Source organism: Astyanax mexicanus, chromosome 19 (assembly GCF_023375975.1).
Source record: "Astyanax mexicanus isolate ESR-SI-001 chromosome 19, AstMex3_surface, whole genome shotgun sequence".
NCBI classification, from domain to species: domain Eukaryota; kingdom Metazoa; phylum Chordata; class Actinopteri; order Characiformes; family Acestrorhamphidae; genus Astyanax; species Astyanax mexicanus.
The window spans coordinates 25,877,301-25,885,905 of record NC_064426.1 but is presented as its reverse complement, the minus strand read 5'-3'; the positions used below and the strand labels follow the sequence as shown (position 1 = coordinate 25,885,905).

The window sequence follows — 8,605 nt, the reverse complement described above, 5'->3', positions numbered from 1 at the left end:
AAGTAAGCAAATAAGTTAAATTCCATCCTCTTAGGCTAAAATAGCTTGACATAGCTATAATAACCAGTGATTTTAGAGAGTGACTAACCTATTGAGAGTATAGTGTACAGCTCTGGATTTTTATTTTATTTTTTTGCAGAAAATGAGAAATAACTGAAATAACAAAAATACCTTAAATAATGCAAAGAAAACAACCTCGTATTCATAAAGTTTCAGAAATTCAGAAATCAAGAACAGTTCAGAAATCAGTATTTGGTGGAATAACCCTGGTTTTTAATGACAGTTTCAAGTCAAGTCAAGAGTTTTCATGCATCTTGGCATGTTCTCCTCCACCGGTCCTACACACTGATTTTGGATAAATTCAAGCAGTTCATCTTGGTTTGATGGCTTGTGATCATCCATCTTCCTCTTAATTATATTCCAGAGGTTTTCAATTTGGTGAAATCAAAGAAACTCATAATTTTTAAGTGGTCTTTTAATTTTTTCCAGAGCTGTATTTTATAAGTAAGGTAAGGAAAAATCTGGGTGTTACTTGCTTTTCTTATAAAGCAACATGTTTGATGTTGAAAGTGTTATTGATTATTACGTGGTTATTTATAGTTATAGCACACTTTATCTGATTGCAGGCTCGTTTTAGAAATCACTGCTTTCCTCACTGAGTTAACCCACATCAGCTCAGGGTTACATTCCATCATTTATTCACCAATCTAAACTTCATGCTGGCAGGCGGTGTTCACGTGCTCGGTGAGGCTCGACCTGATTGGCCAGCTCGGAAAGCGTGGGCGATTTGAGCCAATCAGAGTTTGGTCCGATCAATGAGTCGCTGTTTTCGCTGTAAAAACGGAGTGGGCTTAAACTAGGCGCTGATTGGGCGGAACCAGCCAATCAGAGAGCGGGGAGATCGGCTCAGTCCATCGTCAGACACGGAGGGGGGTGGGGGGCGAAAAGAAAAGGGAGCATTGAGGAGGAAACTAAAGCACGCTGTCTAAGAAGAGCAGAGGAGCAGTGTGCACCTTAATCTGCATCTCCCAGGAGTTACAGCACTGATCCCTGACTGATCATCTGATCCTCCCTTTCATTCATTCATTCTTTCATTCATTTCTTCACTGGTAAGTTATATTAAATCATATTTTTCATGCAGTTTAGTGTAAAAAGAATGATGTTAATTAACTAACATGAGTTTAAATAGATCTAACTAGTTTAGTTTGATGTGTTTGGGGTGTTCCTGTGTTATGGTTCCTCTATTAAAATTAAAATAGTTGTTAAATCTCTGAACTGATGAATGAATGAATGGATAAATGAATGAATGAATTCAGGTGTAGAGCACATGCCTACACATCCAGCAGCACTGATTTTCTGGTCTATCCTGTTCTGGTAAGAGTATATAAGGAAATAGTGGTGAATTGTTTTTATTATCATATCGTTAACACCAGTGCACTAAACCAGTTCATTTCTCCTCATAGCATGCAGTCATACTGCAGAACTCACCAATCACACAACATAAACAAATCCATGCTTGGTTTAGTGCAGTTTGTGCAGAGCACTATTGTAATGATATGATAATAAAAACAATAACTACTAACAATTGACAATTAATAATCAATCAAACACCATCATTCCATACTCTAGTGTAGTCAAAACTAGATGCAATTTATTTTCTAAAATATTGACATACAGATAGCTCTGGGAAAAATTAAATTTATGATGATATTTAATATCGCTAGTGTTTACTAGTAAGGAAGAGAGAGTGAATTCCTATATCAATCAATGATAACACTTCAAAGACAATTACATATTTAAAACAACACTGACTCCTTATCCGCACTAAGACACTTTATCATGTTACAGCTCTTTATTCACACTTATCCATGCTGCTATAGCAAATTTGTCACTAGATCTTACTAGTAAAAAAACTCTCATTTCAGAGACATAGAGAATACCATTACTATACTAGTAATAATATCAAATTTAAAGATCTTTAAATACATTTTGACTAGATTAGATATTACCAGTACTATATATCCTTAATGGAGTATTGACTGGTGCTATCATTGATTTATATAGAATTTGCACTCCCCCTTCTCTATAATAACTTGCTTGTAGAAGCTCTCACAAATATCATTACACGTATCTATATATTTATCCACTTTGACATGGTTCTGAAACATAGATTGCAAGAAGCTTTGACTACATTGCAATATGGGTGGTAGTGTTTCACTATTAAATATCGTATTTAATTTAGGATTAGATTTAATCTAATCTGGATCTAGGAAATAGGTAAGTGGTAATATTTAGTTTCAGCTGCTGTGGTCTGTGACTAGTTGTGGTGAAAACCACAGTACAGTGATCTTATCAGAGGTTTTTACTTTTTTAATACAAATGCAATAAATGTTCTTGCTGAGGCTGCGGGTGTTACTGGTTTTACTAGTAAACACTCAAATTACAGATCTCTAGTAGAAATTCTCATTGCAGAGACAAATAAAATATTTAATAGTAATAATATCAGATTTAGAGATCTATAAATCCATTCTGACTAGAATAGATATAACCAGGACAACATATATTTAATGCAGTGTTGACTGGTCATATGCTATCATTGATTTAAATGGATTTTCTTACTATTTTTTCTCTATAATTGCATTTGTGCTAATTAAAACTCATGTCAAATATCATTACAAATATTGCTATATATGTCTATATATCAAATCTGACATGATTCCAGAACATGGATTGCATCTACACTTGACTTATGGCAATATGGATTGTGGTTTTCACAGTTAAGTGTCATATATTTAGTTAAGAATTAGACCTACTCTGGGTTTGGCAAATTTTCAGTTTCAGTTGCTGTGGCCTGCGGACTGGAAGTGATGGAAACCACAGTACAGCAACCTTATTTGTGGTCTTCTGCAACTGTCGAACTTACTGCCAATATTTACTCCTGTCATTGAGCTTTTTGGATGAATCCTCAGGCTTTTTAGGCTGTTTAGCAGCAAAGATTGCTCCTGGAAGTTTCTAGCTTCCATGACTGCTGCATCGCTGTTATGTGTTTAAACCTGGTTCTAGTTAGCAAATACTGGCTTTAGCACTGCTGACAAGAGCTGACAGTGGTTAAACATTGTATGTTTCCATCTGTTGACACATCCTGATTATTTTATCATTATTTTATCATTTTATCATATTTTATATAAATATAAAATATAAAAAATATATAATCCTTATTGGTTCTTTAATGGCCAAAAAGCTAGTGCTTTGTCTTGTGGCTGATGAAGAGAACAGCGTCCATTAGTAAAAAATGAAAACACCTATACAGTAGCTTTTTTGGCACCATAGTCATATGCATTTTTGAATACTAGTAGTTTTTTAATCTTCCCTTAAGTTAGGCCTGGTTATATATGGTCAGACACACACTTGATAGATATAAAGTTATTGCATCTGCTGATGTTTTATGTGAGAATATTTCTCAACACTTGCACAACCTGCTCAGATGGATAGTGTAATTGATCTGCAGTGCTAGCCTCCTGTTCCACCTCCCTTCCTCTTTCTCTTTTACTGTCTCCTTCTGATCAATACCGAGAGCATGCTGTGGCCTTTCCCACTAATATAAGTGATTGAACTCAGCAGCTCTGGAGTATTGCGGTAAAGTGACACATTGGTGCAGTGGAAAAGATACACAAAGATACACAATGTTACGCCTACTGCACATGCTGTAGTTCAGTCAAGTCACATTTGGTGTCTTAGGTTTGGCTGATTAAGCAAAAAGACCAAATAATTTATACTGAAAGATTAAAATTAATTTAAAACATCTTTCAAGATAAGAGATATACAGGGCTGGAATAGTAATGTTAGCTGAGGTCACTTACCCTTAGCATTAATTTGTTTACTTAAATTTAAAGTTTACTTGTGATTAGAATAGCATTACTGATGTAATTGTATGATTAGAATAGCGCTGCTGACATAAATTGATGTTTAGAATATCACTGCTGAAATACATTTATAGTTAGAAAATACTACTGATTTAAATATATGGTTAGAATAGCATTGCTGATGTAATTGTATGATAAGAACAGCACTGCTGACATTAATTGATGTTTATAGTAGCACTGCTGAAGTACATTTATAATTAGAAAAGTACTGCTGATGTTAAAATATATTTAGAATAGCATTTCTGATGTAATTGTATGATTAAAATAGCAATGCTGACATAAATTGATGTTAAGAATAGCACTGCTGAAGTACATTTATGATTAGAAAAGTACTGCTGATGTAAATGTATGGTTAGGATAGCATTGCAGACATAAATTGATATTAAGAATAGCACTGCTGAAGTACATTTATGATTAGAATAGTACTGCTGACATAAATTGATGTTTAGAAAAGCACTGCTGAAGTACATTTATGATTATAATCGCACTTCTGATGTAAATTCATGATTTGAATAGTACTGCTGATGTAAATTCAAATATCACAAATTTGAATATCACTGTTTATGTACATTTATTATTAGAATAACACTAGTGAGATACATGTACTGAGGTAAATATATTGTGCTAACTGTGTTTGGCTGCTTGGGATATTAAAAAAGCTAAGAATTCAATAAATATTTTAAGTAGTAGTTTTTGTAACTGCTTTTATAAGCAAGACAAAATACATTTAGGCTGTTTAATTAGGTGAAAAAGTGGCAAATTAATGACAACTTGCTGTGCTTAATTGCCTGAATTGCTTGTTTAGGTGTGTGTGGTGTTGCAGGAAGGAATTTATGGTGCTAATTGGTGGGGTTTATGGTGGGGTCCATTAGCTACATTAGTCACGTAGCTATATACAGTGTGTAACGGAGAGGAGGAGGCCGGATGCAAATGCAAGTTAGTTTTATTTTCCATTTAAACAAGAAAATAAACAAAAGAGCAAAACCCTATGAAATAGTATAAAGAAAAGGTAACTAAAACAAAACACTATGAACTATGAGGATATGAGAAAAAGACTTAAACAAACAAACAAAATAATCAAACAAATAAATAAACTAAAGAAAACAAACCAGAACACTGCAGACAAAAAGGCTCAAAGGCGCAAATACACAACTAAACAAGATTCTGACAGAGAAACAGGACTAGATCAAACAAAGCACGACACAGAACAAGGAGCACATGGGGTATTATATACAGGCAAACATAAGGGACACCTGTGGGAGCTAACAAGGGGGCGGGGTTACAAATGAGACAAGAGGTTACAGCACTAATGGCTAGGGCAGGGCTAGGGCGGAGACAAGGACAAAAACACAACAATAGCACATGGCTGGGACACATGACAGGAAAACAGAGGGGCAGGAGCACAATAGACCAGGAGAAGGAGACACAACGAGACAGACACGGGCTAAACTGTGACACAGTGAATGAGTGCAGTAAACCTGTCTTGTCTTTGAGCTAAGATTGTGTAAATTCACCTTAAGACAAGACTGCCGGTGGGTACTGTGGAAGCAGAGACTCATTACCTGCTTGTGCAATAATACTATCAACTCTTTAGTTTCAGCTCCTTGGTCGTAAAATGGTGTGTGTGTGTGTGTGTGTGGTGAGAGTGTGTTCCAGCATCTCACACAGCCTGGTTTCCCAGTTCTGAAAAGCTGATATGGACTGACCTTCTCCTTGCTTCTGACTGCTGATTTATGATGGTTGTATTGGTCTGCAGGCTGTCGGGCTGCTGCTGTTTGTTAATCAGTAAATTGAACAGGTCAAGGATTTCTAGTATCTCTTAGGGAAACACTTGGGCCTTAATTGAAGATCTGGGTCTCTTCCTCATTCATCTCAAAGGCCAGTGAATGCAGTTCATTTTGAGGCAGAAAGAAAAGGCAGCGTTATGGAGAGTTTGGGTGGGTAATAAAGAAAATGAATAGATGGAGAAAATGTATTGATTAGAAAGAATTCATTTGTTTTTCTCTGCTGCCTGTGTGTTTTTGTGTATGCCTGTTATTGTGAGTGATGCTACCTGCCTCAAGTATTTAAATTATAGGGAGGCCTTTGATATATTTCCATGTGGGACCTTGTTTTACCTTGTTCTAGCTCACTCTAGCTTACTCTGATTCTCTCTACCTCACTCTACTTCGCTCAAACTCTCTACCTTGCTTCACCTCACTTTACCTTACTCAACCTTGCTTTGCCTCAATCTACGTCACTCTGCTTTGTGCTACCTCACTCCATCTCTCTCTCTACCTTGCTCTACCTCACTTTCACCTTGCTCTACCTCACTTTGCCTCTCCCTCTACCTCGCTCTGCCTTAATCTAGCTCACTCAACATTGCTCTACCTCTCTCTACCTGGCTCTGCCTTTCTCTTCCTCACTTTACCTTACTCTACCTCACTCTACTTTGCGCTACCTCACTCCATCTCTCTACCTGACTCTATCTCACTTTCACCTCGCTCTACCTCACTTTGCCTCTCACTCTACCTCGCTCTGCCTCAATAAAGCTCACTCAACATTGCTCTATCTCACTCTACCTTACTCTACCTTGCTCTGCCTTTCTCTTCCTCACTCTACTTTGTGCTACCTCACTCCATCTCTCTCTACCTTGCTCTAGCTCACTTTCACCTCGCTCTACCTCACTTTGCCTCTCCCTTTACCTCGCTCTGCCTCAATCTAGCTCACTCAACATGGCTCTACCTCACTCTACCTTACTCTACCTTGCTCTGCCTTTTTCTTCCTCACTCTACCTTACTCTACCTCACTCTTCTTTGCGCCACCTCACTCCATCTCTCTCTACCTCACTCTATCTCACTTTGCCTCACTCTACCTCACTTTGCCTCTCACTCTACCTCGCTCTGCCTCAATCTAGCCCACTCTACGTTGCTTTACCTCACTTATCTTGCTCTGCCCCTCTCTACCTTACTCTGCCTTGCTATATCTCACTCTACTTTGCACTACCTCATTCCATCTCTCTCTACCTCGCTCTACCTCACTTACTTTGCTCTGCCTCTCTCTACCTCCCTCTGCCTTTCTCTACCTCCCTCTGCCTTTCTCTACCTCACTCTACCTTAGTTTATCTCACTCTACTTTGCGCTACCTCACTCCATCTCTCTTTACCTCACTCTGCCTCGCTCTCCCTCACTTTGCCTCTCCCTTTACTTCGCTCCGCCTCAATCTAGCTCACTCTACGTTGCTCTACCTCACTTACCTTGCTCTGCCTCTCTCTATCTCTCTCTGCCTTTCTCTACCTTACTCTGTCTCACTCTACTTTGCGCTACCTCTCTTTGCCTCTCACTCTACCTTGCTCTGCCTCAATCGAGCTCACTCCACGTTGCTGTACCTCACTTACCTTGCTCTGCCTCTCTCTATCTCTCTCTGCCTTTCTCTGCCTTACTCGCACTACCTCACTTTGCCTCTCCCTCTACCTTGCGCTACCTTACTCCATCTCTCTCTACCTTGCTCTAACTAACTTTCACCGCAGTCTACCTCGCTTTGCCTCACTCTACTTCACTCTGTCTTTCTCTACCTTGCTCTACCTTACTCTACCATGCTCTACCTCATTCTGCCTCCAGCTTTCTGAGCACAGTCTGCAGTGTGAAGAGCATGAAGAGTGTAATAACCATTATTATAATGTTATTAATTGCACAGCCCTAGTGGGACCAATAATGAACATTAACTAGTATCTAATTTTCTTATCACTATCTAATCATAGTACACAGAGGAAGCTCAGTGGATACAAAGCAAGGATTAAACATATAACCCCGGGACTCTGGGGCTGTATGAAATACACACCATCACTGAGCAAACTCTATAACTAACAGTTGTAGTGTCTCAGACTCTCAGAGCCTATGGCATTTTTTTCTGTCATAATTCTGAGATGTTTTTTATCCGGCTGTTCCAGCGAGAAGTGTCAGAAATAGAAGGTCAGTGTGATGCCCTCACTGACAGCATACTGTCCACACTGCATCACAAAATCCTGACAGAGTTCAGACGGGCACTGTGATGTCATCAGAGGAGAATGACAGCCTGCCCGTCACAGGGCTGCTGAAGTGTGGAGCTTTTAACCTCGTCAGAGGAAAGCCATGTGCTATGTTCTCTTTCTTAGATGGCAAGTTTATGTATATGGTGTATATACACTGATCAGTCATAACATAAAGACAAACTTTTTGTTTCTGCACTCATTGTTTAGTAATTTTCTTAAATTTCAGTTGAAAAACATTTATTTAGAATAGGGCTGCCAGATACTGGAAAAAACTTACATTTTGATATTTTGTTGTGCTGCGATATACATTGCAATGTTTAACAATACAGGACTTAATTTTATTAATTATTTTTGTCATGATACTAATAATGCCTCATTCTACTAAAAAAGTAGAGTAAAATTAATCTTTGGCTATATAAAATCTGCTTCTGGTAGATATGTCATGGACAATGAGTATAGTTATTTTTTTCTTTTAGTATTAAGCAAGTTATAGTATAGAGTATAGATTCAGTTTACCATGATAGATAGATAGATAGATAGTGCTATTCTTGTCACACTTTTAGCAAATGGTTAGCTTGCTACCTCAGCAGTGCTATTCTAATCATACATTTACCTCAGTAGTTCTACTCAAGTCATATATAACTGTACAATTAACAGTTCAACGTGACAAAGT

The 8,605-nt window shown here is 37.9% G+C and overlaps 1 protein-coding gene across 1 annotated transcript in view; it reads left to right on the top strand.

Annotated features, from left to right (window-relative positions):
• The first annotated feature begins 966 nt into the window (after positions 1–966).
• aclya (ATP citrate lyase a) overlaps positions 967–8,605 on the top strand; it is a 48,008-nt gene continuing 40,369 nt past the window's right edge. The window contains exon 1 of the mRNA XM_007256256.4: positions 967–1,109. The gene's annotated coding sequence lies outside the window, so the exon portion shown is untranslated. The remainder of the gene's footprint in view (positions 1,110–8,605) is intronic.